This window comes from Molothrus aeneus, chromosome 3 (genome assembly GCF_037042795.1).
Source record: "Molothrus aeneus isolate 106 chromosome 3, BPBGC_Maene_1.0, whole genome shotgun sequence".
NCBI lineage: Eukaryota > Metazoa > Chordata > Aves > Passeriformes > Icteridae > Molothrus > Molothrus aeneus.
Window position 1 is genome coordinate 22,074,731 of NC_089648.1, and position 23,819 is coordinate 22,098,549.

At 43.3% G+C, this 23,819-nt stretch overlaps 1 protein-coding gene across 4 annotated transcripts in view; it reads right to left on the reverse strand.

The window, feature by feature from the left end:
* The window catches only part of TRERF1 (transcriptional regulating factor 1), a 97,575-nt gene extending 81,569 nt beyond the window's left edge, over window positions 1–16,006 (reverse strand). For all 4 annotated transcript variants that reach the window (XM_066546484.1, XM_066546482.1, XM_066546483.1 and 1 more), the window contains exon 1: window positions 15,966–16,006. The gene's annotated coding sequence lies outside the window, so the exon portion shown is untranslated. The remainder of the gene's footprint in view (window positions 1–15,965) is intronic.
* Window positions 16,007–23,819: the final 7,813 nt, after the last annotated feature.

Sequence of the window (23,819 nt, forward strand, 5' to 3'; positions counted from 1 at the left end):
CAAAGCAGGAATGTTGAATTGGGTTATTGAGTTGTATGTACAGACATGACTGTGTGACAGGGTGCAGATTTTTACCACACACAAATGTGTGGTGAGTTGGAGTTTCTCATTTGCCTTCTGCCATGTTCATTTATGTAGTCTGCTCCCACAGCCCCTAGCAAGAGCCACGCTCTCCAACAGCCTGCACTGTCTCCTGGGGAAGGAAAAGCCCACCTTTGGCCCAAAAAAGAGTTCACCATTTTTTAATGGGTATTTTTGGAAGTAAATAAAGGGCATTTCCACTAGAAACAATTTTATCCCAGGATAGAAGATGGTACAACACAAAACTATACAGCGCCATTTGCATTTTAAACTCAACAGTTTCAAGATCAATCTTCTTCAGATATTAAAAAAAGATTCAAAAACATGCTGAGTGAAGGCAAAGCTTAGACTTCAGACACACTATTTCTGATATTTGAGAGGTTCAGCACAGACACTATCCCATAAACTTTCCAGCATCATATTTATGAGCACACAGACACATTTATTTCTTTGGATAGAAAACATGGAATAGATGACCATCACATCACTGGTGAAAACTGCTATGTCATAAAATAACCCACAGCTACTGGAATTTATAAGTTCCTGTAACTGAGTAGCATGTGCCAAGCCAGGCAATCCTGATGAATTACATTAGAAGTCTTTAGACTTCTCAGAAATAATTAATTTGCTCAGAGTTGCATCTGCACAAAGACATACATACACTCACATTTCTGAAGGAAAATAAATTCTGACTTCTTACATTCATGTTTTTCCCCTTGAGGATAAACATGTAAGATTATTAACTGTAATAAAACTCTAAAATGGATGCTAAAATGGTATTTGAGGGCAGCATCCATCAGACACTCCAAAAACATATATAAGCTAAATTCTAGTGCACTATATAAAGGCAAGTTTCAGCTAGAAAGCTTTACTGTGATTTGTGGCACTTTAAAAGCACTCTTGTAACAATTTTAATAGTTTAAAATATTGGAGTTTAGTCCCAAAGAGATGTAGCTAGTGCTAAACTGCCATTTTAATGGAATTTTTGCACCCTCTCTCTAGGCTCTACTTTATAAATAAACCTCTAGACCTTTTATTGATTTCTTTTAACATGATAGATTGAACCTCTCTGGGAGAGAGGGCGAAAGAACAGCACACAAAAAATTACAGGTTCACGGTTCGTGAAAGGGACAACAATAACAAAACCCCCAAGAGGAAACAATTACAACACAATGCATATATGCCTGTGTTCACTGCTTTCAGATCTGCCTTGTGCATGTGTGTATATATATATGTATCTGCCTCATTAAATTCACCATGAGAAACAAGTAAAACACTCATGTACAGTTGATGATGTGCTTGCTGTACATCCTTTCAGTTACAAAGTCTCAACTTGACTTCAGCGTGTCTGACTTGAGTAGCTCGTGCTCAGTGGTGTAGGACATGCCATCAAAATTACTTCAAAGGTTTCATAGCAGTCCAAGGTCGACATTCTGCAGATGCAGAGGTAAAAACACCCAAGAAAATTTTTTCTATTGTATAAACAGCATGAATTAGGGTAAATTAATACAGCTAGTTGGTCCTAGAGGGTCCTGTGCCAGACAGCTCACCAGGATACTGTCCCGCTGACCCAAATTCTGCAACCAGCTCTGCCCCTGTGAGCATTGCCAAGTGCACTTGTGGTCAAGCTGTGAGATCACTCCTCCTCCCACGATCCAGCTCAGAAACATACTACAGAAACACACCATGGCAGAATAAAAGCTTACTACCCCTGTGCATGGATGTCCACCCACAGGAAGGAGAAACTGTTAGTTTTCTGACACAGAGACAGACCTACTTTGAAATCGTGTGATTCAATTCTCAGTTGCCAACATTATGCAAGGCATAAGCAGAACAGCTCATACCACAGGTTTCTTTCTTACATAGGAAGAACGTGAAGGACAACCAAACAAAAAGAAATGGAATACTGGCAGCAAGCTAAACTAGGTAAGTACAGTCAAAAATATTTAGCAGCCTTTTGTCTTTATCGTGTTTGGTTTACCTCTCCTTACTGCAATCTATTTTTTAAAATCTGGATCCGTTCACTATATATGTGACTAGATTAAAAAGATTCCTTGAACACATGACTGTGCAATATGATTTAAATTCTTTGCAAGATCTCACAAACTCCTGTGTGCTTAATTTTAGAAACAAGGACAACAAAAAAAAATCAAAAACCCAACAACGTCTGCCATTTCCATATGTGCTCTATATTTCACTAGTTCTTTACCAGAAATGAAGAAAAAAACCCAAACCAAAACCCCCCCACAAAAGAATGTTAGGGGTGTTATGTCTTTCCTGACACTTTGAAATACAAGATACTTCTGACTTGTTGGTCACCTAGACATCTGTTACACCCAGGTCCCCCCAACTGAAACACAGAAGGAGTGGTAATTCAGAGAGCTATTTGTGGAGATATGAAGATGATGTGATAGCAGGATCATGGATAATGGGGGATTCTGGTCATGCAATGCCCCAAAATGATTTTCATTGGACACAGCTGAATCATTCCAAGTCCAGAGTGAGTACAAATCTCCCCAGATCCTCCTCTTGGTGGTTGTTTCTCAGATGATGGAAGGAGATGCAACATCAGCAATTACTATCACAGCAATGATCCATGGGACCCAATGCACAAACGTGCAATGTAACAGCAGCCAGTTATGCAACCTGAACAGCTCGGGATGCCTGGCAAACACAGGGGGAAAGGCAGGTTCAAAGAGTGGGAGTCTGCCAGACTTGAGATTTCATGTCACATCTCCAACCAGCCCTGTACCACCCAAGTCACCAAGAAGGGATGCAACACATATCCAATTCTGTTCCTGGGGGCTGGTACACACCTCAGAAGGGACTTTGTGTTTTCCCTGATTTAGCCAAACCACATATAAAGACCCAAAACTAGACCTCTTGACTACTTCTTGAAGGTCACATGAAGGTCTACAAGTGGATGGTGGAACTGAAAGACCGGCACTGCTACCAACCGTGTTGCTGCTCTGCGAGGAACACAACTGCCAGAGGCCAATGCTTTCAACCTGGTCTTTTTGCTGGTGCTTAACTCGCACAATTCTTTAATCCCATTAAGCATCTGATTTTTAAATACTGCTCCGCCTTGGCTCACAGGCACCTGCTACTGACAATTATCAGAGAACATATGTAAGAAAAAAAAATAGCATATGGCCACACAAGTAACTGCAGCAATGAAGTGCTCCTTGCAAGCTCTAAAAGAGACAAGTAATTGCAGCACTCCGTGGCACGTGCGAGCACTGACCGCTCAAACGCGCAGGGTTACACCCACAAGTGCCCTCCCAGCACATCCCTCAGCCCTTCCCCCTGCATCCCCTCACTCCTGGCTAGGGCAGAAAAAGATGTGTAAAAAAACACAAAGTGTGTGAATGGATATCAGTAACTTTTGCATGCCATGAGCCCAATCCAAAGCTGTTCCTACAAGTCTTCCTGCTGGAAGTCCCTGGAGGCCTCCTTGCCTTTCTCCGAGGGCAGAGAGGGCTGACTGAGACGTGTACACAAGAAGGGAAATCTCTCCATATCCACTAAAGTGTCAGATGAGTTTGTTTTAGGGGTTTTTTTAAACTTATTGGGATGAATCCCATCCCCATGGCCTCAGCCCTCACAAAATACTAAAGATAATTAAAATGCTCTACATATAGGGCATTATGGCTGGAAATTCAGCAGAAGAGTTAGAACAATGGTTGTCCTTTTGTCTCTGTGCACACTGGTACCACCATCAGCTCGCTGCCAAGTCTGCTGCACTCAAATGCACAAATCAACATTTCTTACTTTTCTTAATGTATTAATTTTTCCTCTGGGAAGTGACTTACTTTAAAAATTGCTTTATGATTAAAAAACACAGCAATCAAATTTTCAAAATGTCAACTTTAATTTGATTTTTGTTTCCCTCCTCCCAGGTCCTCAGGCTCTCACTGGAAACCCCTATGCCTCCATTTTACACTTTGCCACAGCTGTAGCCCTACATCAACCCCAGAAGAGCAGCTCCCAAACCTGGAGATTTCTGGTAGAGATGAGGAGCTCTCAACTCCCTGACAGCTTTGCACATGGGACATTCAGCAACAACATAAGAGCTTTACTTCAAAACTTACTCAGTCCCACAAGGGCAGGTTTTGCCTGCAGGGCTATGGGGACATAACCTACCCAACAATGTGCCACAGCAAACTCCTGACCTGGTCACCAGAAGTGCCAAAAGGCACAGTGCCGTCCTTTGGATGTTTCCGCTGCAGCAGGGACTCTGGGAACAGCGTGGTATTAGGGGGCCACCCAGTCTGGAGGCACAAACAGCAAGGAAACGAGCCACATTCCCACCAGTTTCAAAAGGCTTTACACCAGATCTTCCTTTCTCCTCACTGCACAAAATTCAGAGCCTTTACGATGAAGTTATTGATGTGCCACAGTCAGCAAAGCAAGACTTGCAGCACAGAGCTAATGCTCAGTTAATAACCCAACAGGGAGGAGAAAAAACCTCTGAATTTAGCATGGCTGATGTAAGCTGTGATGTCATTTCCACACATAGGCTAGTGAAAAAAAAAGTCTTTTTTTTTTTTCAGATCCAAGATACAGAGATATGTAAATTGCTTGGCTTCCATTTCAAATAAACAGCGTGAGATAACCCCAAAATTTAATAATGCTTTCAGCCTTCACTGCTGCTCTTCAGAAGACTCAAAGCCTTCGACAGGATCAGCTCACTGGGACAGCAGTGAGCCAAACCACTTGTACAGGCATGCACCCTCAGCACCGTCTCACCCAGCAGTGCCAGCACAGTCTGGTTCTCCCTCTTCAACAAGATGTTTGGTTTGGGTTTTTCTTTTATTTTGGAGGAAGTAATTTTAAACAAAGAATAGGAAAAAAAAAAAAATCTTGCTCTAACAGCTGTAAAGGATTTTTTGGTCGGATTATGGCCAAAATTAACTATTCTCTAAGGACAGATTAAACAAGCCAAGCAAAACAGGTCAGAAGATCAGAGAGAAAGGGCATCTTAGAATTATGAAAGATGCTCAGCTAAATTAACCAAAAAAAGAGAAAAAACAAACAAACAAAAAACTTCAGTCAAACAGAAGAAACTGCTGAAAGAACAATCTGAAAGTACAAAAAACCTAAACTTGGTAACTCAGAAAATGCTGCAGAAAAATTTTACCATTTTAAAAAAATAATAACTTTCTTCAAATTAAACCCCCCCCTTTTTCCCTTCAAAGAAGTAACTTCTTAATAGGAACTCTGCTGTAAGTGCCGTGCTTACCTATTCTGCCAGTAAATAATTTCAGAACTTGAGAACATTTATAAGAAAATTCAACCTGGAGGGTAATTTTCCTGAAATTTCTGTTTGGCAAATGAAAATAGTGTTTTCAACAGATGAATATCCTTCCCTGTAATTGTTATTCTGTTGCCATACTCTAAATTGGTGTTTTACACAAATGCAGCTTGAAACCTACCTACTGAAAGAAAAACAACCCGAGATAAAACCAACCTGCAGAGAACAGGGTAGAACAGTACTAATAACATGTAAGCACAGGTTTCTAAATAGTAAAAAAGAGGTCGTTGCATAATTTATTCATTTTCCTACCGGTTTCACAGATGAAGATAGCAGCACCATGAGATAGCCAAAAGATTTTTTTTGCCTTTAGCTTAGTAATTTACAAGCCTTTGAATTTCACTGCGTTTTGTTGTTGTTGTTCACTGGGAAAATACTGTGGAAATAACATTTACCTGCATTCTCAGTCTACAAGGCTCGCTGAGTGCAGCTCCATAGAGACGCATCCCCAGCAAGCACCACAGAGATTTACCGTAAATTGGTGACTAATCCTTACGGCGTACCCTGTACGTGTATCACTGAGTCAGCCTGAAAGTTTGTTCATTCACTCAAACACCACTTCTTCCATTCTCCTCTCTCTCTGATCGGCAGGCAGGTGTGAAATCTGCCTTTCCTCCGTTCAAGGAGAACTTCTTAGTGCCCGAACAGGCAAAAGGTGCAGGTACGAAAACTTGCTGCTCTTGTAGAGGAGTGCCCTAAGAAAATGCACGCTTGCCTACAACAGCATAAAAACAAACATACCACAAAAAGAAAGCCCTACATTTGCTTTCAGCAAGAAACTTCTGTGTATGCAAGGAAGGAGCCCTGCAGGGAGGGACTCTCCAGGGGGCACAAGCTGACCCTGCTACTGGAAAAACTTCCCGGTTCCCACATTTGGCAATGTAACGTACAAAGCCTGCAAGAAATGCCCAGTTTGAGTTTTACTGGTAACAAAAGCAGTAGCAGAACAATGCAGGTACATATTCCAGATAGCTGTAATGGCCACGTATGACTTTGCATTTGCTGAAGCCTAAAATAAGATGCCCCACTCTTTTGTTCTCTTTTTTAGTTTCTTGCAATTTACATAATTAGCAGTTTGGATTTTCCAGAAATAACCTGAAAGTAAAAGTTCTACCTGAAAAAAAAAAAAAAAGAAAAGAAAAAGAGCTGTTTATGCAAAGGATAGCGTGGGGCTTAAATGTAAGGATTTTCCTTACATAACTGAAGGCCATCATCCACTTTGTAATTATGATACTTCAACTAGAAGAATACAATTATTACAGAGTAAAATAATTACAACAAGGAGCTGCAGTCAGTCATACGCAGACCCAACCTTGCACCTTCTTTGAAACAGTCACACAGGTAGTTCAACCAACTATAATAAGAGCAGGCATTGCTACAGAAGACTAAAAATTGAAAAATCCGGTCCAATACTGAGCACACAACCTGACAGAAGCCTTCCCATCAGGCAGCTTTATGTAGCAATCTATGTGCCATTGCCCTACAATGTCTGCACTGCAACCTTACTCATTTTGGACCGTCGCCTACTGGCTGAGAGGTGGCCTTTAAAACCAGATGAGCCCATGTTATTTTAATGAACCCCTACTTTAACTAACGATCAAGCAGTTAGCCTAGGGATTGTATGCTGACAGACTTCCAGCATCAAAGTACAGCTCCTTTCAAAAATTAGAGAAATTCTGTGGTATTAGTCTATCGTTTAAGTATGTGCATGCAACGTCCAGATTAAAACTTCTGAAAGTTGGAAATCGTTGAAATAAAAGTCTGCTAAGACTTTAGTTTATCATTCCCACTCATGTTAAGCAGTACCTTACTATGCAGGCAACCACATTTGGCTTAACTTACATTCTTTTCATTAACAAAACAGTACTTAATCCAATGTCTTTTTTCTGTGAACCTCCCTTTTCAGGTGTATTATTTCTTTAAATCTAAAGCTGTTTTCAACTTCAAAGACCAACTTTTTACTACAAGCAATATAGAAGCAGTAAAATTCATCCTCTGCAATGCATCTTTGGTTTTCAAGTATATAAACGGTGAAATCTTTTTTCATTTTACCTGCAAGGCATATTCTCTTATTCATGCTCTTTCATTATAATGGCAGCAACTTTAGAAATGTATTAAAGTTAATTATAAACCATCTATTACAAAATTTCATAGTCCTAAAAAAACCTTTTCCTCACTTTAAAAAAGAATTGCCTCTCATTTTCTAATGTTATCAAACTCATACAGATAGTAGCAATACTTTTTCATTGTGATCCATGCTGCTCACATACCAATTTACTGAACTCTGACAACATAAGACAAGCTTAACTGACAAAAAAAATTACAGAGAATCACTGTTCACCATCACAACTGAGAAACCTCTTCAAGTCTTGGAAACACAGCATCAATGGAAGAATGAGAGAGAACTTGCCTGACCATACTTCTGCAAATATTTTGGCTAAGAGGAATTACTGCCACCTTAAATGGAGATATGCCCCTGCCATATTCAGAAATATGTGTTCAATGTAGTTATGAATATGAATCTCACTTCTCCAGACATAAATTGCCTGCTAAATTAGAAACCTCTCTCCACTACCCTGCTCGGTACCTGATGCTTTGTAATGCAGACCTACTGGAACACATGGCGATGGTTTGCAGGGCACTCCTGTGGATGGGCACAGAAAGGTCATCAGTGCTTCACTGCTTCTAACAAAGAAGAGACACCTTCTAACAAAGCAGGCACTTGGTTCCTACAACATGTCTCACCTTGGCATGATCAGAGGGGTGAAAGCCCTTCCAGAGAGAGGCAAGAATGCCATTTCTGACACAAATGCCTCCATGAAAAGACTGCATCTTGCCCCGTTTGGCATGCTCCTGCTCATGGCAAGTGTGTTGCCAGGGAGAGTTAGAACTTCAAACAGCTTTACTCAACCCTTTCAAATAAAATATCCTGGTTCAGCATCTCATCAGTAAAGCATGTCAGTCATTGAGATGGTTTTCCGCCTTATTTTTGCCAGAAACTCATTAGAATATCACTGCAAGTACTTGTTTATTATCATTGCTCTGATGCTGAATTCACGTTTTTACAATGATCAATAAAAACTAAATCAGCTCACTACACACTCAGCCCACACATGAAGAAAATTAATTTAACAAGATCAAAGTTGTCTACCTTCTACTGCTGTAAAATCACAACCAGCTTCATGTTTTTTGCCAGTTATCTTTGAAGAATGATTGGAAATGAATAAAAAAATAATTCTGGAAGCATATACTGAAATTGCAGATACAAAACAGAGATAGGAGGACACATGCAAGCAACCACATGGGAGACCTTTGCTTGAATTTGAACTGCGTGGCAGGCCAAAGCATTAGATCTCTTGCAAAGCTGCACCACTCAGTGTGGCTGAACATGAAGCATTTCTTCTGTTTCACCAAGATACATAAGGGTTCCTCTGCAACACTAAATATAAGCTTTTGAAAGGTAACCAAAAAACCCCCAAAATCATGCCAGTGAGTTAACATCTGAACTGCTTCCACACATTTCCCTCCCCTCCAAATATACTAGGGGCACAAGCAGCAACAAAACTCCTGCGTTCAGCATTGAGCCATACGTGGCGTGTACTTGTGGTTCAGGTGACTACAGGCTCCAGCTCAGCTTTGGTAATGGCCACAGAGCTTAGGGCTACTTCAAGGCCCACTGTGGCCTAGGAGTCATTGAAGATGCTTTCAGTCTCCCAAAAGAGTGCAACGTGCAGCCCTCTCCTTGCTGAAAGCAGCAAGGGGCCAACTCAAACACCACCATCTCTCTGCAAGGTAAGCCCAGCTTCCACGCTCACGATAAAACAAAATATAAAAGAGGCAGACCAAAAAAGAAGCAATTGAGATGATGTTTACAAAACTTTAAGTCAATATCCTAAATATTTCAGGGCTTTGGCAGCCTACATTTTAGGGAAAAGAAAGCTCCGTTTAGCTATGCAGAGTCTTCCAAGTATTCCTACTTGTGAACCAGATAAAGTCTGCTCAGCATCCATTATTTTATTTAATACACTGCTACTGTTGCTAACAATGCTAATTTTAACATCACAAAAAGAGAAAATAGGTAGCAAATCTGCTTACAAAATAACAACAGCTCCATTTACTAGTCAGGGTTGTTTTTTTCTGGTACAAACAAGATCTTCCACTCGGACATCTCCAGCAGTGGAAAGAGACAGCAAGGTAGCAGCAGAATGAAGCACTGGTGGTACAAGTTCAGGAGGCAGCACTGCCAGCTGCACTCCTGCTCCAACACCCAGCACCTACAGGCATTTGCCAAAGAAACTCCATCTACCTCCTCCTTCTTCATGAACTGCTGCACTGTCCAAAAGAGTACATAACTTCTAGTCTCTGATCAAAATGTGTATTAAAATCACCTCATCTTATGTCTCCAAACTTTCACAGATTTGCAATGCAGTACTTCCTAACCTACAGTACTTAAAAATTGTATTCAGAATTAAAGTACATGAGATCTCTTTTGAAGAAAAAAATATTATTACATATGAACAACATACTTCATAATGTATTTCCTGCTCGCCAATAAACTGTATTAAATTCTGCCTGGAGAACAGAGGGCTATTTCAAGTTATTGAAAGCTCTAGCAGCATTGATTTCACGAGGACCCACTTAAGATCATATTCTTGCAAGAGGACCCATATGCATTAGAGCCACAGGACAGCAGGTTTACCTTACTGACATTCCAGGATTGTAGTGGGTGCTGTTTAAGAAAATGAAAGAGGCTACTATGTAGGTCAAGTGTGGAATTAAATTTTTTTTAAAAAGCCTAATGTAGCTGTAATTGGCATAACCCTCCAAGTGTAAATAGAGATCCTTCCAGGAAAATGCAGTTCTAGTTCTGATTTGGCATGTGAAACATGACAGTACTGGGAAAAACACTTTCCTGCTAGTACAGCTAGAACTCAGACAGGACCCTCATCCACACAGAAGTGTTGCGAACCCCCTCAATGCCCTAATAATATTCACTATTCACCAGCAGAATTTTTGGTTTACTGGGGAAAATGTATTTAAAGTCATTTCTAAACACATCAGTATTAGCTATTTTTTATTTTTAAATATAAAAACTAGAACACAGACTTCCTTCCTATCCACCCTCATGCCCCCCCAAACACACATACACTAAAAATATATAAATAAAGGAAATGAAACTTCCCCATCAATGAAAATTGGGGGGTGGGGGGAAGGAGGAGAAGAAGAGAGGAGGGAGTGGAGAACAAAGACAAAAATTACTTTTTTTTTTAAGACAGAGGACTTCAGTCATTCTCAAGTTTCAAACTTGCTTTGCAGCGCTGGGTACTTTTTTTGCACAGTCTGATGCTGAAATTATTTAGGATTTGACATTCACTTAAAAAGAAAGTACCTGATATAAATTCTGCACCTCAAATGGCCCCTGTCCTTTAAGAGTCCTGGTAAGCCTTGTTCTAGCCAGATGGCGTGAACAAAAACCTCACCATCAGGGATCCTTTAAAAAGGAGGTGCTGATAATTTAACATTTAACTTACACCTACCTGCTTTGCTGGGGCAATCCTTCCCAATCTCTATTTTTGCAGTCTTTATACTCTAGAGTTAGCTGGAGTAAGTTTTAGTACCTAAGTCTGAGTTTTTGCTTTTTACTGAACATGAGATTTTTGACACATGGCGGGGGGGGGGGGGGGGAGGAGGGGGAAAGAAGGACTCAAAAAAGACCATCTACAACAATCTTGCTTTGCTATAGCTGCAATGAACTTTAAACATGAAGAGAAAAAATGGCAAATGAAAACAAAACCTTGCAGCTCTGCACTTCAAGGACATATCACAATGCGGGTTCTATAAAAAAATCTTACCATGAGCAGTTGATGAGGGGAGGGAGGGGAAAGACAGAAACCATTTTCTTGCTGAACTAAACAGACAGGAGAAAATTTGTGACAAGACCCAGGATTGCTACTTTAGACATTGGTGGGGTGTGGAAACTTGGCACTTGTCCCCGTATGCCTGGGAAGTGACAAGAGCCCACCTGAGCAGCGGATGGGAAGCCAAAGAGAAGTGATTGGTCTGAAAGTCTAACAAAATTTAAATTGTAAACTGGAGAATGACAAACTAAAATGATTTTTTTAAAAAAAATCAACTACCTTTTGACTTTGCCTCATATCAGGATTTTGGGTCTTTCCAGAGCAAATCATCAGTCAATGATGAAAACTTAGGTGGGCTGTTTGTGTGCGACACATTACTCTTTGTTACAGAGTGAGCTGAAATCACAAGACTCATTTCACTCAGAACCTCAAAATATACCTAACGCTCCAGGACTACTCCAAAACCCTGCAACACCTCCACTCTAATGCAAAAAGTTTAAACTTTTTTTTTAAAAATCACACATTATTACACAGTAATAGGGCATATATTTAAGAGCATGTCCTGGGTTCCCCAAACCATTATCCTCTCAAGAAGAAAGTAACATAAATTATGTATTTTCCTTCAAGTTTCTGTGGCAGCAGGTTGTAGTCTGAGCACATTTTCCAGTTTTTCCCCACACAAAACAATGGTTTGGGGTTTTTTCTGCTGCTGTTTTGAGCAGGTCCAGGTGAGCCCACATCCCCACCATCACGGAATGACACAGGCAAGCGAGAAAGAGAGAAAAGAAACTGCTATCAAAACACTATTCCTTCTGCCCACAGAAACCAACAAGAACCAGGGCAATATGAGCTGCTGGCAGACTGTGTCACCCACTTTGTCCTCCTGGCCAGCCTGGACATACAGTGGGAGCAGCAAGGAGATGATGGTGCAAGAGCCCACTCTCGACATTTCAGATCGAACAGGAGATACTCCCACAAGCTCCATAGGTTAACTTGGTGCCTAAACGCATGCTGCTCAAAAGTAATTTCAGTCAATCTCTTAAATCTGCTTGGTTTCAAGCAAAGAGTTGGTAAAGACAAAAATAACCCAATAAAATTGTTGCTACTGTTCTTTGAGCCAGGTTCAGACCTACTCTTTGAAGGAAGAGTCGCCTTTCTTAAAATATATTTGAATGTGCTATTTTAGTCTTTATCTTAGAAGGCCCGATTTCCCCTCACAGCCCTGCAACTGATTACAGTAATAGATTTCTCAGAGATGGACAAGTTAAGAAGAGGTTTTGTAACTTCACATACAGCAAAGAGTAAGGAATTTGCTGCCTTCCTTTTTCTTTAGTTTTGAATGCAAGCCCCCCAGTCCCTCCCCACTTACACACACGGTAACTCTACCCTTGTAAGCAGTGCCATGGAAGTCAGTGCGGCCACTTGTGCTCCTCATCTTACCTAAATAACCATGGGTGTGGCAGCTACTCCAGGCAGAATTCACATGTGCATATGAAGATGCTTTTGCCTACTTCTCTCAGGTGGAGAGCAGGCAAAAGGATCCGTTAATTTCAGAGACAGGAAAAATTGTAATTCTGATGACAATTTTTTATTGGGACTATTCAGCTCTCAAAAGAATGCAAGGGGAGGAAACAAATTGTTTCCACACCAACCATTATTTTGTGTTTGTCAAACGCTGCTTGCTTTTTTTTAAAAAACAAAAAAAACCAAATACATATTTCTAAGGAAGCTGAAATGAAACTGCCTTATCTCACAGTTATTATGACACATACTAAGGAGGTGCAACGCAGGGCCCTTCTTTTTTACACTCTCCCATTATAGTATTGGCAAAGGGAGAGAAGGGCCTTCTCAAACACTTGGCTGAGTAAGTTTTCAGGTGACATATCCCCCCCTTGATTAGAACAAACAACAACAACAAAAAAGATGAAAATATTCACAGCAAAATATTAACTTACTGTTTTAGGAAACAGTACTTTACAGAACTGCTCTTATATTCTTCTCACCCTCCCTGCCAGATGCCAATTTATGAGCCCAATTTATAATAGCAAGCCTCACTGTATCACTTCAAGAATTAAAATGGCCAGAAGAAGAGAAGCAACAGAGTTTCGAGTTTAAAATCTAGGAATTCCTTTTTTCTATCTAGGCTAGTTGTGCACTACCCAGAGGCAAAAAAAACCTGAAACAAGGACTTGCTTTATGGTCTTAATGAATACTGGAGGACTCTGAATAGGCAGGTCATCATTACAGGTTGAGAAAATGAAAATGGCTTAGGGATGGAGACTTTTTCAGTCTATCGAAATACATCATGAGTCAATGTTAGGTAGAGAGGTTAGTCATGCTGTGGTTTATTTATGCTCATGTTGGCCCGTGATACTAAATGCTGGAGAGGCAGGATGCCTGCCTAGCTACCTGTGGCCTCATCCCTCTTCCCCTGGAAGGGATGCCAACAGCAGGACATACATTGACACTGTGATTAAGCTCCAGTGTTATCCTATCACCAGAAGGCCAGTCCTCCAGTTCGCACTCAGGCCAAGTTTCACAGTGAAGTGCATTACTTGTATTTGAGTTGCTTTGGCTTTTCAAGATACACAGGTTTGACCACCACACCACAGTGCTGTTCAGGTCCTCACTGAGGTCTCCAACTTCAGAAACACAAGCTGCTAATCAATGGTAGAACAGATTGTTCTAGAGTGTTCATTTGCATCTAAACTTTTTGAGTAGGCTATACTTAAGCCTTTAACTTTTCCAAAGATTATCAGAGTATCCTCTACATAAGAAAGAAAAATGCATACAACACATTTTCCTCATATGGAAAAAAAATCACTTATCTAAATTCTAGGAAAAAGTCTATTTTATGCAAAGCTGCATAGTATGTATGCATAGAGCACGTATGCAGCAGCCCTTCTATTGTTATATGTGCCTTGGACAACACTTAGGAAAAAGATAAGGTACCAACCAGGGCATATTAAATTCTGTCACTTCGGTGGGCAATGAAGTGAAATGGGTTATTTCTAGATAGATGCACCTTATTAATGCAATGACTCCATTCTGATCCAACTGAACGTCCAAGACCACGAAGCAGATAAGCGATGACAGCAATCAGCTGCATGTACCGCATGCAGGAACAACTCATGCACACGCTGGCACTGTAATGATGGGTCACTTCATTGTGACACTGTACCCTGAGTGAGGGAAGCAGACAAATCCCTGGTCCCCAGGGCAGCTCTGCAGGCCAGAGGCCCAAGCAGGACAGGTACAGGCAGCAGAGTGGCCCTGCCGAGCAGCCAGGCCAATCCTGCCAGGTGAACTCTCTCCTCTTCCCATAGCCACAGTAAAATTGTACCTACCAACGGCATAAAACTCCCCCCTCAGTGATTACATGCTTAAAACATTAATCATGCAGTTATACACAATATTTTCCATAAATATTTGAGCTATGGGTCATCATATGTATTTTGCTGCCATCATGTCAGTCTGTAAGAATGTATGAACCTCACCTGTAACTATCTGAATGACGACCAGCACTGAGGCGCAAGGACAGCAAGTGCAGGTCAGATTTTACTGGATGAAGGCAATAACCCGGCTAGGTTTACATCTCGATCAGTCAAGCCTGGTTAGTTGACAGGCAGACGTGAAAACCACTCTGTAAAGTCAGCAGATGGATGAATAGGCATTATCCATTTATTAACTGGTTAACTGCCGATTAATTTCACTTGCAAATCGCCTCTCCAGTATTTAAACACCTGGCTAAGAGTTTTTGTTCCTTACCACCCCGTAATTTTGACGGGCCAGAAAGCCGGAGCGCCCCGCCAGCGCCCAGCCCGCCGCGCGCTCCTCTCCCGCAGGAATGGAGGGAGAAATCCCCATTCCTCCGAAACGAGCTCGCCCCACGCGGTGCCGCCCGGGAAAGGCTCCACAGCCGAGCCCCGGGACCGCTCCGCTCCCAGCACAGATACCGAGACGGCACCGAGCGCGCTGAGGGACGAAGGACGGGAGGAGCGGCGCGTGGGTCGCCTACTCGTGTCAGGGGCCGTGAGGGGCAGCGCGGCTCGGGGAACTTCCGCGGCGAGCCCCGCCGAGCCGCCCTTCCCCGCCTCTGCTCCCGGCACGGCGCGGCGGCGCCCGGGACTCGCAGCAGCGCCGCGGCGGGGGCGCCCCGCGCCGGCCCCGCCGCCCGCCCGGCCCAGGCAGGTACCGGGCAGCGCCCCCCGCCCGCCCGCGCCCGGACGGGCAGGAGGCGGCGGCAGCCGGCAGGGCCTCGGCGCTGCAGACCGAAAGTCAACTGCGAGCTGCAAACTTTTTTCTCCCTCCTCCCCCACCCCCCCTTTTTTTTTTTTCCCTCCTCTCCTTCCAGCGCAGCCCCGGCTCCTGCAAAAACGAAACTTGCGAAGCGTTGCCCCTACCTGGCGCGAAGTCTGCAACAAGTGCAGGCGGGCGGGGGAGGGGGGCGGGCGCGGGGCTCGTGGCGGTGTCGGCGAGGCGGGAGCAGATCGCGATATTAATTTATTACGGAGCTGCCCCGGGCTCGGTCCTACTTCACTTACAGTACGGCGCCCATCCTGTAAACAAATATCGCTCCGCCAGGAAACGCACTCCCCCGGCCCGGCCCGGCGCGGCCCCGCTGCCCGGCACCCACCCCAGCGGCGGCGGCACATGGAGCGAAGCGGGGCGGGGGCCCCGCGCCGGGGGAGGCTCCGGGCACCGGCACTTACCTCCGGCACGGCCTCCCCCGCCCGCCGAGCTGCCGAGTCCGTGATGCAAAAAGAAAGAAAGAAAAAAAAAAAAAAGAAAAAAAAAAAGAAAAAGAAAAAAATCCCCGGTGTCAGCAAATCGCTGTCAAATAATTTCCTTGCAGAGCAGGGAGCCGGGAAAAGCAGAAGCAGGAGGGGGAGGAGGCTGCGGGAGGCGGCGGGATCCCTCCGCCGCGATGGGTCTGGCCCCGGGTAGCGAAGCAGGAAGTAAGGTGTCGGTGGCGCCGCGGCCGCCCGGCCCCGCGGCGGGGCGAGGGGCGCCCGCCGCCCCCGGGGGCCCGCCCGCCGCCGGCCGTGCGCCGCCGCCGCCGCCTCCCTCCCTCTCTCCCTCCCTCCCGCTCCGCCGCGCCGCGGTCTGGCCGGCAGCCCCTCCTCTCAGGGCGGTGAGCGCAGCGCAGGTGCCGGGGCCACTGGCGGCGACCTGTCAGCGGCTCCCGCCGGGTCGGCGGGGTGCGGGCGAGGGGCTGCCGCGGGATCCCGCCGCATGCCGCAGGGCGCCGGGGCCGGGCACCGCTCCCGCTCCCGCCCCGGCGGCGGCGCCGGGGGACGACACCGCGCCAGCCCTGGGGCCGAGGGGGTCCCGCGCCGAGGGGCCGGGATGCAGGGGTGCTCCCCCGGCGCCGCGGTGTCATCCGGAGCGGGGCAGCCGCGTCGGGGCCGGGGGCTGCGGGCGCTGTGGCCCGGCCTCCCCCAGCCCCGGGGCGCCGGAGGGGGAAAGTGGCCGCGGTAAAGGCGGGCTCGCTCTCACCCGGGAGCTCTCCTGCCCTGAGCGGGGAAGGGCTGCTGCGCCTGCCGGGGCCGCCTCCGGCTCCAGGGCGGCTCCTCCGCCTTGGGTTAATTTAGAAGTTAATTCTCTAATACAGCGAGCGATGTAGGAACTTGCTCCTGTGGTCACTGATCTTTGCCATTGGTCGTCCTAAATGATTTTTTTTTTAAGTCTGCAGAAACATTTTGGTGAAATACCTCATCGGTCCTTCTTCCCTTGGGCTCGGCATTTGCATTAGATTGCACCAAAATGTTCCCTCGCAGGGAAGGATTTTACATCTTAGGGACAGATATGTGATGCATACAGCTTATGCAGTGCTCTGTTTAAGCTCACGGACAATGACAGACTGTAAGAAACCGTAGCTGGGAAGAGAGAAACTGAAACGGGGATGGTTATAGGCCTACTTCTGCCTTCAAAGAGGGAAAAAACCCCAACAGACAAAACTCTCAAGGGTTATAACTGGAACAGAAAAAGGTCTTTGGTGTTAGCATTTGTGATTCAGCCTTACATTATAATGGTTACCAGCAGCCTCATTTTCTTTTTATGGTCATCCTGGTTTCCTGGTTGCATGACACTTCCATTGGCCCCCTGTTCTTAATAATTTAACCTTTTATGAAATTGTTTTGATTTACAGTGTAGATTAGAGCAAGAGTGAAAAAGTATGATATCACCCCTTGGCTATTAAATTTCTTTGAAGTATGCACAAATGTGAGAAAGTCTTGTTTTCTTCCTCGCCAGCTACTAATTTTCTAATTTTATTTTTACTTAACTGAAGAATACCATTCCAATATTGTAAGTTCTCTCTGCTGAGCTATGCTAAATCTATGCTGAGTTTTGGATTCAATGGTTGGCTTGTTTGCTTGCTGGAGTCCTAAGTCATATAAACTATGATGAAAATAGAATTAAAACCACAACTCAAAATGTGCTTTGCCTCTGTTTGTTTTTTGTGTCTAGTCTGGAACCCAGAATAGACCATATTACTTGTGATTTCCAAAATGACCTCTGAAAATAAGCAATGGAATTTAACAGTCTTTCTAGGTTTGTCTAGTGCATCCCTACTTGTCCAGTTAATCAATACAAGCAAATCTCTGTTGAATCAGCTAGGTGGTATTTGATTTGCCTGAAACACAAGGGTTAGTGGTATAACTCAAAATAGAAGCAAATGTCTAATTTAAATTTCAACAAAGAATCATTAGCTCAGTTTGTTAGAGCATGGTGCTAGTAAGGCCAAGATTGTGTCTTTGCCTCCAGTATGGGTCATTCACTTAAGAGCTGGACTTGATGATCCTTGTGGGTCCCTTCCAACCCAGAATATTCTGTGATTATCAAACAGCCTTCTGACATGCTATAAATTGCACCCATCTTACTCTGCCATAACAAGTTTAGCTATACAAAACTCTTAGCTCAGGACAACATTTCCATTAAATTGTGTGGGCTGGCTATAGCCAGACTGCATTCTTTGTGTTTATCCTGTCAGTTATGAGTTGGTCTCCATCAAAAGCACAAAACCTTAATTTGTGTTCTCAGTTTTCCTGATCCTTCTTCTAATCTTTTAAGGATTTGAGTATCAAGCTTCCCACTTTTGAATAAAAAAAATCAGACTGTGGTTTACAGTATTCAACCTCAGAATAATTCTATGGGCTTGTCGTGATGCTGTTCAACAAGGCTTTGGCAGGGATACCTGGTGAGTTGGTGAGCTGGGAGCCCTGAAGCCGGGGCGATGTCCTGGCCGGCCCAGCCGCCCGCTTGCTGCTGTCAGAAGAGGGAGACCTTGCCCTCTCTTCCCTGCCCGCCGAGCTGGCTCAGCTCGCCAAGCCAGAGCACTATTCCCTGTCTGGGCTAAGTTCCTGCCATTTTGGGGAGCTCCCTGGGAGATCCGCCCGGGGAGCTGGGGGGCCGCGGGGCGGGGAGGGCCAGGGGAGCCCTGCAGCCGGTGGGCACGGTGGCTCCGCTGCCTCCAAAGCCCCCAGCGCTTCCGAACAACACAAAAGCAGCGAATGTCTTACAGTAACTGCCGTCCCTCTGTCAGAGTCTTGTCAGCAAATAATGCATTTTAATTTTTTTCTAAGCGGGACTGTTTCAGAAATGAAAGCATTACAGAAGTTTAGAAGTGACAGAGGTCTCTGATCATCCTCCTGGTTCATTCCTTTCTGGCACAGAATTGCTGTGTCATTATTTTCCCAAATGCCTTAGTTTTTATTAGAAGGCTTCACCTTGAATTTGTAGGCTTTCCAAGAAAGACAATGCTGAAGAAAACATACTATGGCTGTGGTAGGAGGTAACATACCTTTGTTAAACAACTGGACTCATTAAAATAAAACCACTTCAGACACAATCACATTTATGCAAGTATCTTACTGGTCAGGGTCGCAGCAGCCAAAATACAGATGTTCATCCAGTTTCTTGGTTTTAGATGCCTGTTCCCAGGTGGAATTTTGAATTGTGGATGATATCCTAAAAAAAAAAATAATTAGACTGTAATTATCTGATTTCATTGAACAAGACTAATGACAGGCTTATATTTGTTTCAAGGGGGAGCTTTTGAGCCATAAATTGTACAATGGATTTAGGTTTAAAAGCAAGTTCAGTTTCAGAACATGGCATTCGACATAATGTGGACTTTATATTTGTAATTGAGATTATGGCCTTATTTTCCAGAAAAATAGAAGCCATTATGGAAATTTCAAGAGATGACAAATCTGCCCTTTGGTACCTGTTCTTTTGGTGTAATTACTGATCCACCCTGTTGTTAAATGCTTGACCTTGATTTTTCTTTTCAATTTGTGGGTTTCCCAGCATGAAGTTACTGGTTCTTTCCCTTCTAAATCAGTTTAGTATCATGTGAATCTCTTGGATTTAGTCAGTCATTTGTCTCTTTCCTTTTAGATTTATAAGACACACTGGGGTCCTACAAGAGTGGCACTGGTAGAATAGTTTGAAAAAGCCAAATGTGTTTATTGTGATCACATTCCCTGTTGCAGCAAAAGGGAAGTAGACACAGCTTCCACAACCTAAACACACACAAAAAAATACATTATTATTGGCAATGGGCTTGTCCAGAGAACAAATGCATAATTCCAGGTTGTCTCTGGAAACATTACTTCTGCTTTGTTTCAAGGTAATGCTAACAACCCTGCTCTTGCCTTGGTGCTCTTTTCTTTCATGTACGTTGGGGTGTGTGTAGTGTTTCTCCCTCTTAAGTCCTGTCACCAGGAAGCTCAGGACATGGAGAGCTTCTAGGATAAAATAGCTTACCCTCTTCAGGGTCGCTTCTGACTGCATTCATTGCAAGTTAAAAAAAATGGCCAAGGGTTGAAATGGAGCTAAATATTTTTAGTAGAAATTAATAATTTCTATGAAATGAAATTATTAATTCTAGAAAATGAATAATTTTTAGTAGAAATGCATCAGGACCCCAGCTACTGCAAACTACCATGTACTTTGTCCACTTCCACTACCCAGGTGAGGAGCAGGCCTGTGTCAAAAGAACAACATCCCAGCCTTGGTGGTCCAAGTTGGCTCTTGTCCAATGAAGTGGCTGCTCTGATTCCAGATATGAGGCAAAGTCATGGATTTCACTGGCAGCCTTATATGATCTCAGACCATGCTGCTGCCATTTGAAAACTAATCCTGGAAGTAAGAGTTTTTAATTTTATTTTTTCTTTCAGCCAGATTGGTTTGCTGATTGCAGAGCATAAGGAATGGTGCAGGAAATGTGCCAAGGAGGGGAGAGGATGAAAGCATGCTGCTTTCATTCAGACTGCTGGTGAAAGCCCTGCTCACAGGGCCCCCTCACTACAAGAAAAAAAATTGAGGTGCTGGAGCATGTCCAGAGAAGGGCAACAGAGCTGGTGAAGAATCTGGATCACAAGTGTTATGAGCAGTAACTGAGGGAACGGGGTCATTTAGCCTGGAGAAAAGGAGTCTCAAGGGAGACCTCACTTCTGTCCACAGCTAGTGGAAAGGAGGCTGTAGCAGGGTGGGGGTTGGTCTCTTCACTCAATTAACAAGCAATGGAACTGGAAGAAACAGCCCCTAGTTGCACCAAGAGAAGTTTAGAATGGGTATTAGGAAAAATTTCTTTATGGAAAATGTAGTCAAGCATTGGAACAGGTTGCTCAGGGAAGTGGTGGAGTTACCATCCCTGGAGGGATTTAAAAGATGTGCAAGATGTGGTGCTAAGGGAGAGTGGTGGATTTAGTAGTATTAGGTTAATGGTTGGACTCAATCATCCTAAAGGTCTTTTACAACCTGAATGATGCTATGAATCTTCTCATGAACGCTAAAACAAAAGTGAATTGTGACGGCTAAGGTCCTGCTAGCCCCTATGCAACTTACTGCCTCCAGCTCCATGGGTTTGCCTCCTGTTTGCACCCAACGCTGACACTACTTCCCTGGTGAGCCAGATCACCGGCCAGTGCTGGCAGAAATGCCCTGTCATGTTTCCCATAGATAGCTTCACTGAGTCAGCCAGACAAGCAATAGAAAAGGAGGCTGTGTGCTCAAAAATGGGGTTTACAGCCACACCACTTTAAATTGCCTCTAATTGTCTCAAAGCCACTGCTGCTATCTCATCTTACAGTTAAGACGCTCTCTAAGAAGGTTGGTTCAGGTAGTGGACAAAAGCAAAAGGAAAACTGAAGCTGCTCAGATGTTTGCACTGCAGTCAGCTCTGGAAATCCACAAGCACTGGTTTTCTCTCAATGTCAACCTCAGGAACGTTTTAGCAAAGCTTAGAGTTGCTCATCTCTGAGTCAGACACTGAGCTGTTGAGCTGCTCCTTCAGCACAACCTGCAGTAGCTGCTCAGCCCTGGGGCTCTGGCCCAGTGCTGGTGGAGCTGGGTGCTGCTGGATGAGGGAGCCTCCTGGCAGCTCTTGGTAGGACATGGCTTTGACCTTTCTGCATCCCCTACAGCTGGGCACATGGGAGATACAATGCCACTGCACACGGATGTCCTGAAGCAAATTAAACCATGTAAAGTGTTTAGGAATATTTTGGTAAAGAAATTACAGATAGGCAAGTGAGAAATAGTGATGACTTCAAGACTTTTTTTCAGTAAGATTATTAGTGTTTTGCAACAAAAAACTATTAGTGTTTTGCAACTGTATGTGAGCCCTAGAGAGGAGAAAGAGCTACAGACATTCTTGCTTCATTTGGTTTGTGCCAGTTCCCATTCCTCTTGGAAGAGTTGCTTATACTGTTGTGCTGTCAGGAATAATCTGTGGGCATACACGTGCACATAAGAGACATAGTGACATGGGCCATCTTGCAGGATCTTGTCCTAGTAAGCAATGCTCCAGTTAGTGTGGCTTTTTCACATGCCAGAAAAGAGGAAATATTTTATTTTATACAATACACTGACATATGTATTTGTAAATTTACAAATTTGTTTAATATATACACATTACATAAATTACATTACATATGTTTGTAAATTATGAATGCATAAACATAGAAAACTGAATAATCTTTATAAAACTAACATAAGTGAAAATTTTTTTTTAATAATTTCCAGATTTTAAGTTGATGGCGTGGTTTGAGCTACTCGGCACTTTAAAACCATTGACTGTGGATCTGAGTTGGGAATACAATCAGAGGCCAGCAATACTGTCTCCATTTTACAGATGGTTAAAGCAGGGAACAGAGGTGGTCCAGTGTCATCCAGGAATGTAGCTGCAGAGGAAAAGCATGAAAAAAAAAATCTTATGCCCAATTTGAAATGGTTGGAGCTTTGGCTGACATGCAAGAAGCTTTATCCCACTGGCTTTGTATGCGCTCCCAGTGGTAACAGCTGAAAACTGCTCTGTGAAGAAACACACCTTACTCTAAATTTGCTGCTGTTGTACTGTTGGAAAGAAATACCTAGTCCTGTTTGCAGACAAAGATTCAATTAAATTACACTATTTAATGAAAACTGCCTTTACAGAGGCACCATAAACTTGAAATCCAGTGAAATCCAGTGAATGACAGATTTAAGGTGCTGTTTCCTACTACTTTTGTTGAATGCCCCCACCAATCTTTCTGAATTGTTTTATCTTGGCTTTAAAAATCTGTTATGTGGTAAAATTGATATATTAAAAAGAGGCTTTAGGATGGCTTGCTACAGAGAGCTGTATTAAATTCTAATGTGTTTGTAGAAGAAGAAAAATCCTACTTTTGAGTACAGAAGGAAAAATAAGGCTGATTACAATCAAATGTTTTCTAAAGATAAAAGGTTATAGAAAAGATGCATGATGAGAGTAGAAGGAAGCCTGGCATATTTACTTTAAGTTACAGTTAATCTAAATAACTTTCTGTAACAGAAGGATAATATCTAAATACAAATATGATTAAGTCACTGTGGTTCTCTATCGCAACATGCAATGTGTCTGAGTCCACACTGACAACTGATATCAAAATTAAAGTTTTATTCCTTTTTCAGAATTTTGTCTGTTGGAAGTGGATGCAATATTGGCAATAGCACACTGCATATTGAGTGGAAGAGCACAGACAGTCACCTGTGATCAGAACTATCCCTGTCATCCCATCACCCTACTTTCAGCCATTTCTGTTTTCTATTTCCTATTCCTCAGACAGAAGCAAATGATTTTTCTGATTTAATTCAAAATTGAGTGTATCCTGTGTAGGTTTTGTTGAAGGAGTTTAAAACAGCCATCCACATCTTCTGCTCTGAACTTTCCCATTCAGAACTGTACCCTGAACTTTTATACAAGTCTTTTATAGTCATATATACCAGTTACTTCAAGGTCTCACTGTGTCTCTCTTATTTGTTTCTTACATATGTGACAGTGGGCAGATATGCATTTAAACTGTATGGATACAGCTGTCAAGATTTAAAAATGCTATTAACTCACATGGCTAGACTCATACTGTATACCCAATATTTATACAGTATATTCTGTTTATAGTGATGTAGGGCACTTTACATCATCAGATAGAAATAGGCTGTACTGTTTCACAATTTTACAGTGATGGGAATGCACTTACAGTAGAAGACAAGCTCCTTTACATTTTTGTGTCACTGTTTTCCTTTGGTGGCCCCAAAAC